This window comes from Triticum aestivum, chromosome 1B, assembly GCF_018294505.1.
Source record: "Triticum aestivum cultivar Chinese Spring chromosome 1B, IWGSC CS RefSeq v2.1, whole genome shotgun sequence".
NCBI lineage: Eukaryota > Viridiplantae > Streptophyta > Magnoliopsida > Poales > Poaceae > Triticum > Triticum aestivum.
This window is the reverse complement of record NC_057795.1, coordinates 137,305,099-137,318,926: the sequence shown is the minus strand read 5'-3', so window position 1 is coordinate 137,318,926 and position 13,828 is coordinate 137,305,099.

The following is a 13,828-nucleotide window of genomic DNA, read 5'->3' as shown; positions in this document are numbered from 1 at the left end:
CCGTTACGTGCTTGCGAAGCCCTGTCGGAGTACTGCTGCACCAACACCACCACGCCGTCATGCTGCCGTTGGAGCAATCTTCCTCAACCTCTCCTTCCTCCTTGCTGGATCAAGACGGAGGAGACGTCGTCCATTCCGTACGTGTGTTGAACGCGGAGGTGCTGTCCGTTCAGCACTTGGACATCGGTGATCTGAATCACGTCGAGTACGACTCCATCATCACCAGCCCCTTGAACGCTTACGTACACGATCTACAAGTGGTATGTAGATGCAAACTCACTCCCTTGACTCATTGCTTAGATGAACTCATAGATGGATCTTGGTGAAACCGTAGGAAAAATTTTAATTTTCTGCAACGTTCCCCAACAGTGGCATCATGAGCTAGGTCTATGCGTAGTTCTCTGATGCACGAGTAGAACACAATTGTGTTGTGGGCGTGGATCTTGTCAACTTTCTTGCCACTACTAGTCTTTTCTTGCTTCAGCGGTATTGTGGGATGAAGCGGCCCGGACCAACCTTACACGTACGCTTACGTGAGACCGGTTCCACCAACTGACATGCACTAGTTGCATAAGGTGGCTGGCAGGTGTCTGTCTCTCCCACTTTAGTTGGAGCGGATTCGAAGAAAAGGGTCCTTATGAAGGGTAAATAGAAGTTGACAAAATAACGTTGTGGTTATTCGTAGGTAAGAAAACGTTCTTGCTAGAACCCAATTGCAGCCACGTAAAAGATGCAACAACAATTAGAGGACGTCTAACTTGTTTTTGCAACGATTGTTCATGTGATGTGATATGGCCAGAAGTTGTGATGAATGATGATTGATATATATATTGTGATGTATGAGATCATGTTCTTGTAATAGGATTCACGACTTGCATGTCGATGAGTATGACAACCGGCAGGAGCCATAGGAGTTGTCTTTATTTTTTGTATGACCTGCGTGTCATTGAAGAACGCCATGTAAATTACTTTACTTTATTGCTAAACGCGTTAGCCATAGAAGTAGAAGTAGTCGTTGGCGTGACAACTTCATGAAGACACGATGATGGAGATCATGATGATGGAGATCATGGTGTCATGCCAGTGACAACATGATCATGGAGCCCCGAAGATGGAGATCAATGGAGCTATATGATATTGGCCATATCATGTCACTACTATATAATTGCATGTGATGTTTATTATGTTTATGCATCTTGTTTATTTAGAACGACGGTAGTAAATAAGATGATCCCTTACAACAATTTCAAGAAGTGTTCTCCCCTAACTGTGCACCGTTGCTACAGTTCGTCGTTTCGAAGCACCACGTGATGATCGGGTGTGATAGATCCTTACGTTCACATACAACGGGTGTAAGACAGTTTTACACATGCAAAACACTTAGGGTTAACTTGACGAGCCTAGCATGTGCAGACATGGCCTCGGAACACGGAGACCGAAAGGTCGAACACGAGTCGTATGGAAGATACGATCAACATGAAGATGTTCACCGACGATGACTAGTCCGTCTCACGTGATGATCGGACATGGCCTAGCCGACTCGGATCGTGTAACACTTAGATGACTAGAGGGATGTCTAATCTAAGTGGGAGTTCATAATTTGATTAGATGAACTTAATTATAACTTAGTCTAAAACCTTTGCAAATATGTCTTGTAGATCAAATGGCCAACGCTCATGTCAACATGAACTTCAACGCGTTCCTAGAGAAAACCAAGCTGAAAGATGATGGCAGCAACTATACGGACTGGGTCCGAAACCTGAGGATCATCCTCATAGCTGCCAGGAAACAATATGTCCTAGAAGGACCGCTAGGTGACGCTCCCGTCCCAGAGAACCAAGACGTTATGAACGCTTGGCAGTCTCGTGCTGATGATTACTCCCACGTTCAGTGCGGCATGCTTTACAGCTTAGAACCGGGGCTGCAAAAGCGTTTTGAGCATCACAGAGCATATGAGATGTTCGAAGAGCTGAAACTAGTTTTCCAAGCTCATGCCCGAGTCGAGAGATATGATGTCTCCGACAAGTTCTATAGTTGTAAGATGGAGGAAAACAATTCTGTCAGTGAGCACATACTCAAGATTTCTGGGTTGCACAACCGTATGACCCAGCTGAACATTAACCTCCCAGATGAGGCGGTCATTGACAGAATCCTCCAGTCGCTCCCACCAAGCTACAAGAGCTTTGTGATGAACTACAACATGCAGGGGATGGTGAAGACCATTCCTGAAGTGTTCTCAATGCTGAAGTCAGCAGAGGCTGAAATCAAGAAAGAACATCAAGTGTTGATGGTCAATAAGACCACTAAGTTCAACAAGGGCAAGGGCAAGAAGAACTTCAAGAAGGACGGCAAGGATGTTGCCGCGCCCGGTAAGCCAGTTACCGGGAAGAAGTCAAAGAATGGACCCAAGCCTGAGACTGAGTGCTTTTATTGCAAGGGGAAGGGCCACTGGAAGCGGAACTGCCCCAAATACTTAGCGGATAAGAAGGCCGGCAACACCAAAGGTATATTTGATATACATGTAATTGATGTGTACCTTACTAGTACTCGTAGTAACTCCTGGGTATTTGATACCGGTGCCGTTGCTCATATTTGTAACTCACAGCAGGAGCTGCGGAATAAACGGAGACTGGCGAAGGACGAGGTGATGATGCGCGTCGGGAATGGTTCCAGAGTCGATGTGATCGCCGTCAGCACGCTGCCTCTACATTTACCTACAGGATTAGTTTTGAACCTTAATAATTGTTATTTAGTGCCAAGTTTGAGCATGAACATTGTATCGGGATCTCGTTTAATACGAGATGGCTACTCATTTAAATCCGAGAATAATGGTTGTTCTATTTATATGAGAGATATGTTTTATGGTCATGCTCCGATGGTCAATGGTTTATTCTTAATGAATCTCGAGCGTAATATTACACATATTCATAGTGTGGATGCCAAAAGATGTAAACTTGATAACGATAGTCCCACATACTTGTGGCACTGCCGCCTTGGTCACATTGGTGTCAAGCGCATGAAGAAGCTCCATGCTGATGGACTTTTAGAGTCTCTCGATTATGAATCATTTGACACATACGAACCATGCCTCATGGGCAAAATGACCAAGAATAAGTTCTCCGGAACAATGGAGCGAGCAACCAACTTGTTGGAAATCATACATACCGATGTGTGCGGTCCAATGAGCGTTGAGGCTCGCGGAGGATATCGTTATGTTCTCACTCTCACTGATGACTTGAGTAGATATGGGTATGTCTACTTAATGAAACACAAGTCTGAGACCTTTGAAAAGTTCAAAGAATTTCAGAATGAAGTAGAGAATCAACGTGACCGAAAGATAAAGTTCCTACGATCAGATCGTGGAGGAGAATACTTAAGTCATGAATTTGGTACACACTTAAGGAAATGTGGAATCGTTTCACAACTCATGCCGCCTGGAACACCTCAGCGAAACGGTGTGTCCGAACATTGTAATCGCACTCTATTGGATATGGTGCGGTCTATGATGTCTCTTACCGATTTACCGCTATCATTTTGGGGATACGCTCTAGAGACAGCTACATTCACTTTAAATAGGGCACCGTCTAAATCCGTTGAGACGACACCGTATGAATTATGGTTTGGGAAGAAACCTATGCTATCATTTCTAAAAGTTTGGGGATGCGATGCTTATGTCACGAAACTTCAACCTGAAAAGCTCGAACCCAAGTCGGAAAAATGTGTCTTCATAGGATACCCTAAGGAAACTGTCGGGTATACCTTCTACTTAAGATCCGAGGGCAAGATCTTTGTTGCCAAGAACAAATGCTTTCTGGAAAAAGAGTTTCTCTCGAAAGAAGTAAGTGGGAGGAAAGTAGAACTCGATGATGTACTACCTCTCGAACGGGAGAGTGGTGCAGCTCAGGAAAATGTTCCTATGATGCCTACACCAACTGAAGAGGAAAATAATGATGATGATCAAGGTACTTCGGATCAAGTTCTACTGAACTTCATAGGTCCACAAGGACACGTTCCGCACCAGAGTGGTACGGCAACCCTGTCGTGGAAATCATGTTGTTAGACAACGGTGAACCTTCGAACTATGAAGAAGCGATGGCGGGCCCAGATTCCAACAAATGGCTTGAAGCCATGAAATCCGAGATAGAATCCATGTATGAAAACAAAGTGTGGACTTTGACAGACTTGCCCGATGATCGGCGAGCAATAGAAAACAAATGGATTTTTAAGAAGAAGACGGATGCGGATGGTAATGTTACCATATATAAAGCTCGACTTGTCGCTAAGGGTTATCGACAAGTTCAAGGGATTGACTACGATGAGACATTCTCTCCCGTAGCAAAGCTGAAGTCCGTCCGAATCATGTTAGCAATTGCTGCATACTATGATTATGAGATATGGCAGATGGACGTCAAAATGGCATTCCTTAACGGACATCTTAAGGAAGAGTTGTATATGATGCAGCCGGAAGGTTTTGTCGATCCTAAGAACGCTAACAAAGTATGCAAGCTCCAGCAATCCATTTATGGACTGGTGCAAGCATCTCGGAGTTGGAACATTCGCTTTGATGAGATGATCAAAGCGTTTGGGTTTATGCAGACTTATGGAGAAGCCTGCATTTACAAGAAAGTGAGTGGGAGCTCTGTAGCATTTCTCATATTATATGTAGATGACATACTCCTGATGGGAAATGATATAGAACTTCTGGACAGCATTAAGGCCTACTTGAATAAGTGCTTTTCAATGAAGGACCTTGGAGAAGCTGCTTATATATTAGGCATCAAGATCTATAGAGATAGATCGATACGCCTCATAGGTCTTTCAAAAAGCACATACCTTGATAAGATTTTGAAGAAGTTCAAAACGGATCAGTCCAAGAAGGGGTTCTTGCCTATGTTACAAGGTGTGAGATTGAGCTCGGCTCAGTCCCCGACCACGGCAAAAGATAAAGAAGAGATGAGCGTCATCCCCTATGCTTCAGCCATAGGATCTATTATGTATGCCATGCTGTGTACCAGACCTGATGTAAACCTTGCCATAAGTTTGGTAGCAAAGTACCAAAGTAATCCCGGCAAGGAACACTGGACAGCGGTCAAGAATATCCTAAAGTACCTGAAAAGGACAAAGGACATGTTTCTCGTTTATGGAGGTGACGAAGAGCTCGTCGTAAAGGGTTACGTTGACGCTAGCTTCGACACAGATCTGGATGACTCTAAGTCACAAACCGGATACGTGTATATGTTGAATGGTGGAGCAGTAAGCTGGTGCAGCTGCAAGCAGAGCGTCGTGGCGGGATCTACATGTGAAGCGGAGTACATGGCAGCCTCGGAGGCAGCGCATGAAGCAATTTGGGTGAAGGAGTTCATCACCGACCTAGGAGTCATACCCAATGCATCGGGGCCGATCAAACTCTTCTGTGACAACACTGGAGCTATTGCCCTTGCGAAGGAGCCCAAGTTTCACAAGAAGACCAGGCACATCAAGCGTCGTTTCAACTCCATCCGTGAAAATGTTCAAGATGGAGACATAGATATTTGCAAAGTACATACGGATCTGAATGTCGCAGATCCATTGACTAAACCTCTCTCGCGAGCAAAACATGATCAACACCAGAACTCTATGGGTGTTCGATTCATCACAATGTAACTAGATTAGTGACTCTAGTGCAAGTGGGAGACTATTGGAAATATGCCCTAGAGGCAATAATAAAAGTATTATTATATTTCATTGTTTATGATAATTGTCTTTTATTCATGCTATAACTGTATTATCCGGAAATCGTAATACACGTGTGAATACATAGACCACAATATGTCCCTAGTGAGCCTCTAGTTGACTAGCTCGTTGTGATCAGCAGATAGTCATGGTTTCCTGGCTATGGACATTGGATGTCGTTGATAACGGGATCACATCATTAGGAGAATGATGTAATGGACAAGACCCAATCCTAAGCATAGCACAAAGATCGTGTAGTTCGTTTGCTAGAGCTTTTTCCAATGTCAAGTATCTCTTCCTTAGACCATGAGATCATGTAACTCCCGGATACCGTAGGAGTGCTTTGGGTGTATCAAACGTCACAACGTAACTGGGTGACTATAAAGGTGCACTACAGGTATCTCCGAAAGGGTCTGTTGGGTTGACACGGATCGAGACTGGGATTTGTCACTCCGTATGACGGAGAGGTATCTCTGGGCCCACTCGGTAATGCATCATCAAAATGAGCTCAAAGTGACCAAGTGGTTGATCACGGGATCATGCATTATGGTACGAGTAAAGTGACTTGCCGGTAACGAGACTGAACAAGGTATTGGGATACCGACGATCGAGTCTCGGGCAAGTAACGTACCGATTGACAAAGGGAATTGTATACGGGGTTTGATCGAATCCTCAACATCGTGGTTCAACCGATGAAATCATCGTGGAACATGTGGGAGCCAACATGGGTATCCAGATCCCGCTGTTGGTTATTGACCGGAGAGTGGTCTCGGTTGTCAGGACCCAAACTCAATGCCACATCGATCTAGCATGTAACACCTCATATCACTTTGCGGCCTCACGCACGGTATTCCCACGGGTGTCGCCTTACCTTTGCCCGGGACCGTTTGCGCCTTTTGGCACACGTATATGACAGTGTCGCTAGCATCCATATGATAAGGAGCCCGGGCTGACATGGCTAGTCGTAAACCCAAAGTGGCACAAACTTACAGGGACAGGCATCCATGACCCAGCATCAAACGTGTCGGTCATCAGCGAGTGAACCCAGGCTGTAGCACTGGGCTAGCAGGACTCCTGTGAACCGGGCTGTAGCAGGCTAACAGGACTCCGGTATTCATCGCGTGACATTTCCCCGAAGGGACAGACACAGGAACGAAGAAGGACACATGCCGGCGAGCCTAAGTGTTCCGGAGCAGTAGCAAGCTACCATGGCTCAGTGGAAACACTAGGAGACATTTCCCGGTAAGAGAGGCTACTAAAGATAAACAACTAGATGGTCAGATCCCACACATACCAAGCATTTCAATAACATACACACAATATGCTCGATATGTGCAATACAACATGACATCACAAAATGACTCTACGACTCAAGTAGTTTATTCAATAGGCTCCGAGGAGCGAGATATTACAAACATGGGTCTCATGACCCAACACTCAGAGCATACAAGTCAAAGCACAAGCGGAAGCTATCATGTCTGAGTACAGACATCTATAAATGAAAAAGGCTGAGAAGCCTGACTATCTATCAGATCCTGCCGAGGGCACAAGATCGTAGCTGAGGTATCAAGCTAAACGTCGAAGTCCACGTGAAACTACTAGCGAGACCGAAGTCTCTCTGCAAAAACATAAAATAGGCAAACGTGAGTACAAATGTACCCAGCAAGACTTACATCAGAACTATCTACATATGCATCATTATCAACAAAGGGGTGGTGGGGTTTAACTGCAGCAAGCCAACTTTGACTCGGTGGCTATCCTAAACTACGACTGCAAGTAATTCTTTTGAGGTGGCGCACACGAGTCCACATATTCACCATATCAATACACCACTATGGATCCGCTCCCGTCTCCCTGCGAGAACGCCATCCATAGCACTCACGCTTATCTTGCGTATTTTAGAGTATCCACTTTCACTTGTCTATGAACTGATATAAGCAACCCAGAAGTCCTTTTCCGCGGACACGGCTATTCGAATAGATGATGTTAACCCTGTAGGGGTGTACTTCTTCACACACGCTCTCACCACTTACCGCCGTTTACACGACATGTACTCGGCAACCTTCAAGCAGAAGCCCAACGTGGGTGTCGGCCACGGCCTACCTAAACACTCAAGTCTCTAGTCCAGGTTTATCGCCTATTCGGGTTCCATCCATGAGGAGATCCGGCCGGAGTTTCGCTCACAGCCCCAAACAATGTGAACAGGGTTCCGTGACACCAAACGGGCGCCCGGTATACCCGGCCACGTGCCTACCGCATCACAGCCCACCCCTACGGTCAGCGCTGCCCACGGCCTCCAGCATACTACAAACACCAGAAACTACTTGCAACTCCTGGACAGAGGACAAGGGTGATTAAGAAGCCGAGAGGGTCCATTGGTTTCGGGCCCAATGCGTGGTAGTAGCTGAATCATGGATCACAAACACAGAACTCAGTTCCTGAGGACGGCTGCAATGAGACAACCCACCATGTACTCCTTCATGGCCTCTCACCGCTACCTTTACCAAATCGTATTCACACACTTAGCTCACACACAGTAGGACATGTTCACACACCTCTGATTCATCCCCGATGAATCAGACCTGACACAACTCTAAGCAGTAGCAGGCATGACAAACAAGCAATAATGAGTAGGCACAACAGGGCTCAAACAACTCGTACTCATGCTAGTGGGTTTCATCTATTTACTGTGGCAATGACAGGTCATGCAAAGGATAAAGGGGTTCAACTACCGCAACAAGTAACAGATGAATCGTTGTTGTCCTAATGCAGTAAAAGAGAGCAGGAGCGAGAGAGTGGGATTTTATCGGAATGAACAAGGGGGTTTTGCTTGCCTGGCACTTCTGAAGATAACATTGAGTCTTCATCAGTGTCAACGATCACATCGTCGGTATCGCGTCTATCGAGAGGGGACAAATACCGGCAACACAGAAAGGAACACAATCAATGCAATGCACAATATGATGCATGCTCATGACATGGCAATATGAATGTGTTTTGAGCTAATGCAACTAGCAACAGATTAAATGAAGTTGGTTTGAATATAAAATTCAAATTCAAACTCCATATGTGATTAAATAAATGCCCTTAATTGATTTGTGCTAAACAGCAGCTATAAGTTGTTCTAACATGCATGAAAATAGTACAGATGGATTCCTTGAATTTTTCTGATAATTTTTCATATATAATTTATTTAATTTGGAGTTACGGTTAATTTTCTATGATTTTTAGAAGTTTTAGGCATTTTCTGGAATTTCAGAATTAAATTAAATCCAGAAAATACTTATTGCGTCAGCCCCACGTCACAGTGACGTCAGCAGGGTCAACTGGGCGCCCCAGGTCAAACCTGACGTGTGGGGGCCACACGTCAGTGACACAGGAGCTAATCCCGGTCAAACCCAGCGCTAACTGAGGTTTGACCAGGGGTGGGGCCCACAGTCAGTGGCCTAGGGGGTTGATTAGGGCGTCATTAGTGCTAATTAAGCGTGCCACGTTGGCAGTCGCCGGAGTATCGCTGGCGGCGACCATTCCGCACGGCGGCGCGGCTCGGATTCGAGCTAGGGGCGTCAGTTTGGCGCGCTGAGGGCACCAGGGGATGGCCCTTGCTCCCGCGCATCCAGAGGACCGAGTGGGAGGTCGTGGGGTCGCCGGAACTCATGCCGGCGACGAGCTTTGGCGGCGATGGTGTTCGGTGGTGCTCGGGCGCGTCGCTACGGTGCATCAGTGAGCAAATGGAGAGGCTGGGCAGCACCTGCTAGTCATGGGGAGCGCTAAGAGCAGCTCAGTGAGGCCAGGGGAGCTCGGAGGCTATGCGTGCAGCAGCAATGGCGGACGGTGGCTTCGGTGCTCGTGGGGAATGGCGCTACGGCACGGAGGGAAGCATGCTGAGTTAGGGGAGAGGATCAGTGACTCACGGCGATGACGAGGGGACGCTCGGCAAGGTCGGGGACGGTCCGGAGCCGGCGAATTTGACGAAGATGGCCGGCGGGTCCGAGGTAGAAGACGACGGCGATGGCGGCGATGCAGGGCTTCCGGAGGGCTGTGGATCGGTGGGGAGGAAGAGGGGGTCGAGGCGGAGCTCCTGGGTGCATCGGCGAGGCTAGGGGTGGCCGGTGGCCATGGGTACGGCGACGATGACGGCGAGCTCCGCTCGGTCGCGGGAGGGGAAACAGAGGAGCGAGGGGGAGGGAGGTCCAGAGAGCGAGGGAGAAGTGAGAGGGGGTCGGGGACGTCTCCGTGGCGTCGTGAGGAAGTCGGGGAGGCTGCCACGGCGAAGCAGGAGGTGGCCGGCGTCGGCGCGCGTGCGTCCAGCACGCAGCTGCTTCGGGGCGAGGGGGAGGAAGATGACTGGCAGCTGGGCTGCACAGTAACGGGCCGCGCAGAAGCTGGGCCGGCTACAGGTAAGTGGCCCAGGTACGGGTCTTTCTCTCTCTCTCTCTCTTTTTCTAATCATCTCAGTTTTCTATTATTCTGTAAATTTAGGGCTTTATTAAAAATACTCAGACACTTTCAAAAATCATGAAACTAATCATGGCTACTGTTTAGAATATATCCAACAGTAAACATTTTAGTTTATGATTATTTGAGCATTTGAAATGTTTAATAGCATTTAAATGCCCAAATGAAAATACTATATGATTTAATTCAGTGACCAAATATGTCCTGCAAAAATATAAACCATTTTTGGTAGATGCTTCCACCTCAAACCAGAAATGTTGAACATTTTTAGAGGACATTTTGAGTTCAATGAAAAAGGTTTTATTTTGACCCTAGTTGAATTCATTTGGTGCTAGGGCTTAGTCAATCCCCATCTCAGGTTTAAATAAATTTAAACATGATGTAACACTCTAATGCATGCACTAGGCATTGTCAGAACTAGGGATGTGACAACTCACCCCCACTAAACAAGAATCTCGTCTCGAGATTCAAGCGTAGGGTAAGGTGAATGGTAAACGCAACTAGTATAATCTTCATGATCCAGGGTGCACTTCAGTTGAACGTTGATTCAGTCACCATCATTGTCTTGAAGTCTTGCTCTGAGAAATCCTGTCAACATGACATGGAGGGAAGAAGGAGACTCTAGAAGGACTGATCTTTCGAAGATCGAACCACTCAGGATTAACTCCCGGAATGACATAGCAACATCTCTCGAGCTGAGAGACGAAGCACACCTCTAGAGGAATGGAGTGGAGCAGGTGACGAGGTTCACTAGGTAGACAACAATTCCACACTTAAGAGGGTGGTAAACGATTGTCCACATAGCGAGGAGTTAAGTTGCCATGATACCACGACGAAACATCCTGGAGGAGGGTGATTCGTAGATTATTACCTTAAGTGGCAAAAAGAATTACTTTTGATTCAGAGATCATTGAAACTCTTCATACCAGCCTAAGGCAGTTCACAACGATCGTTTGGAGGGGGTCGGTAGAATGGCATACTCGGACTTGGATGATGTGGATTACCTTGTTGAAGACAACGCAATGGATGATTTTTGCTTATCACCGGAAATGGAAGGGACCCATGGTAGAATGGCACATTGGCGGTGCAAGCTGGGAACAAAATGCAAATGCTGGGAATGATTCTAGTAACTGGGGAGAGGCTCAACAATAGAGAGTTATTCCACTATTGGAATGGTTATAGCATTGCCGAGGAAACTGAGAGCGCTATACAGTTAATGCCGACGATCAAACCTAGCACTTGCGCGTGCTCTCAAGAACTTGAGCAATTCCATAATCATCAAGGTTTTACCAACATCCGTGTCAAGGGTCCGGTAACACAACTTACTACCATGATGAATGGTGATGGAGGATGCAGATGCAAAGGAAGATAACACCTTCTCAGATTTCACCTTAGCAAGGCCAAGGAAATAAAATCTGGATGATCGACCGAGAGACATTTAGCACTCCGCTTCTAATGTTCTCCTTGAGGTGCTAGTGTACCCATTCATAGATATGGTTTGATATCTAGAACATCAAGTAAAAAGGTCGGACTTCGGAACACAGAAATCCATAGGGCAACTAGGGAGTAAATCCTACGAAATCCCTATGGGGAGGTGGCCAACTTCATCAATCAAGATATTATAATAACAGGTCTTCCGGCTGGGTGTGTTGGCCACGACATCCACTTCACCGGTTATCGCGCGACCAATATTATAATTCTTGGGAAATATTCCAACCATCATATCTGCCTAAGATTCAGATCTGGTTGGTGTCAGGATATTCCAGACTCATCGAGTCTAGGAAGAAAAACGGAAGTTTGCAACACAAATTGACGAGATGACGTTGCGGGATTCTCGGGAGATGAACTATGATAGCAAGCTCCAAAACATGAGCTGGTTCTGCTACAAACATGTGAACACGTTGTCCAAGACAAGCATGACCACAAAGTAGTCTTATAATAAAACACTACTGAGTTCAGGTTGGGAACCATCAGCGAGGATATCGAAGTTCTTTCATAAGTCCGGATTAGCTCTTATGAAGATACTCCTTCTCCTTGAACAAATCAGTCAGTGGCTTGGTGTGCTAGGATACACATATGGAATGAAGGTTGCAAGTCTCCAGACCACAGAGTACTTCGCACGTGTGCATGACTGACTTGCGATGATTCCAGAGGAAGCAACATTGACTTTCTCGAATCCACGGCGGCAACTTGCATCAGATGCACATGAATTAAAGGAAGTCACTACCTTCATCCAAACATATGCTTCATGAGCTAGCATGAACAAATGCTTCAAAAGTTTCCAACACTAGCTTAATGTTCAGCAAAATTATGGAGGAGATAAGGATGTTGTCAATGGGCTCAACAACAATTCATCTAGGTTTCCTTTTTAAAGGAATTACATAGTTAAGTGAACACGGTGATAGCATTGGTCAGACCAAAGATGTAATGGTGTATGCTCGAGGGATCATCCACGAGTAAGACACCATTACGAATATCGTTGGTACTAATTTGATTTGACGATAGCCCACACTCAAACCAAAGGATTGATAAGACAATAGGTCCAGCAACTGATCACAGGGACCAATCTATGAAGATATCATCTTTCTTCAACACACACTACACAAGAATATCCCTTTGGAACGAACAAAGTCAGGCAAGCTTTTATCTTCCAACTCTCCAAGTTGTTGTCTAGCTTAACCAACTAGCTCAGGGGTATCCAACACGGATTCTTGGAGAAAGGGTGGTTTACAGGATGAACCAACTTGATCACGAGCTCAACATAACAGTCAGGTGACAACCTGGTGATACCTTCGAGAGTATATTCGAAAAAATGACGAACCACCGATATGTTACTAAGCTCGAGAACAATCTTGCTTTTTGAGGCAAGACGATATGATTAATAGAGCGAAGATTTGAATAATCCTAACTCATCGATCGAGGAGTGCACCGAGAACAAGGACTAGGTAGCATGATCAACCTTAGAATGATGATTCAAAACCAACACGCTAAGAATGAAATTATTGTCCTTTAACTACCAAGCAACGAGGTTGCTGGGAGTATTGATTTCACACATCACAATTCATTTGTCGGTATTCCGGTTGCATTAACACGAGGGCCGAGGAATGACTAATGATGGTGAGAAGTATCACTACGTCAAAATTCATGAGAGTTGGTGCAGTTCTCATGACAATTCTGACATAAAGGGGGTAATACTCCAAGGTAGAACAGAGCAAAAGCTGGATTGGCATTTTGATCTGCGGAGCACAACTTCTTTGACCCAATCCTGGATATGGAAGAGGTACTGGAGTTTGTTTCTCCTAGTCATTCCGCGATAGAATGGCTTGATGGACCACAAGAGTAATAGGTATCACTGAACGATTACACGCATACTCTTGACTATCAATTGATAGATGAGGGTCAGTAGACAACTAAACAGGGACAACTCAAAGGGACATATAACTTTCTGAGTTGTGGATGCATAGATTAGTATGTCGATCCAAGTTCAACATAATTCTTTCGGATAACCCATGCAGAAAAGTAGAACTGGCAGAGCCATAACATATAATGGAGAACTCATCAAGAGCACTCTGGCTGTGATCGTTCAGTTCAACGAGGAACTTCTGACATAAGTAGTTCATGGTATTTGGAAGAAGAAGATACCACGGACTTCAAGGAC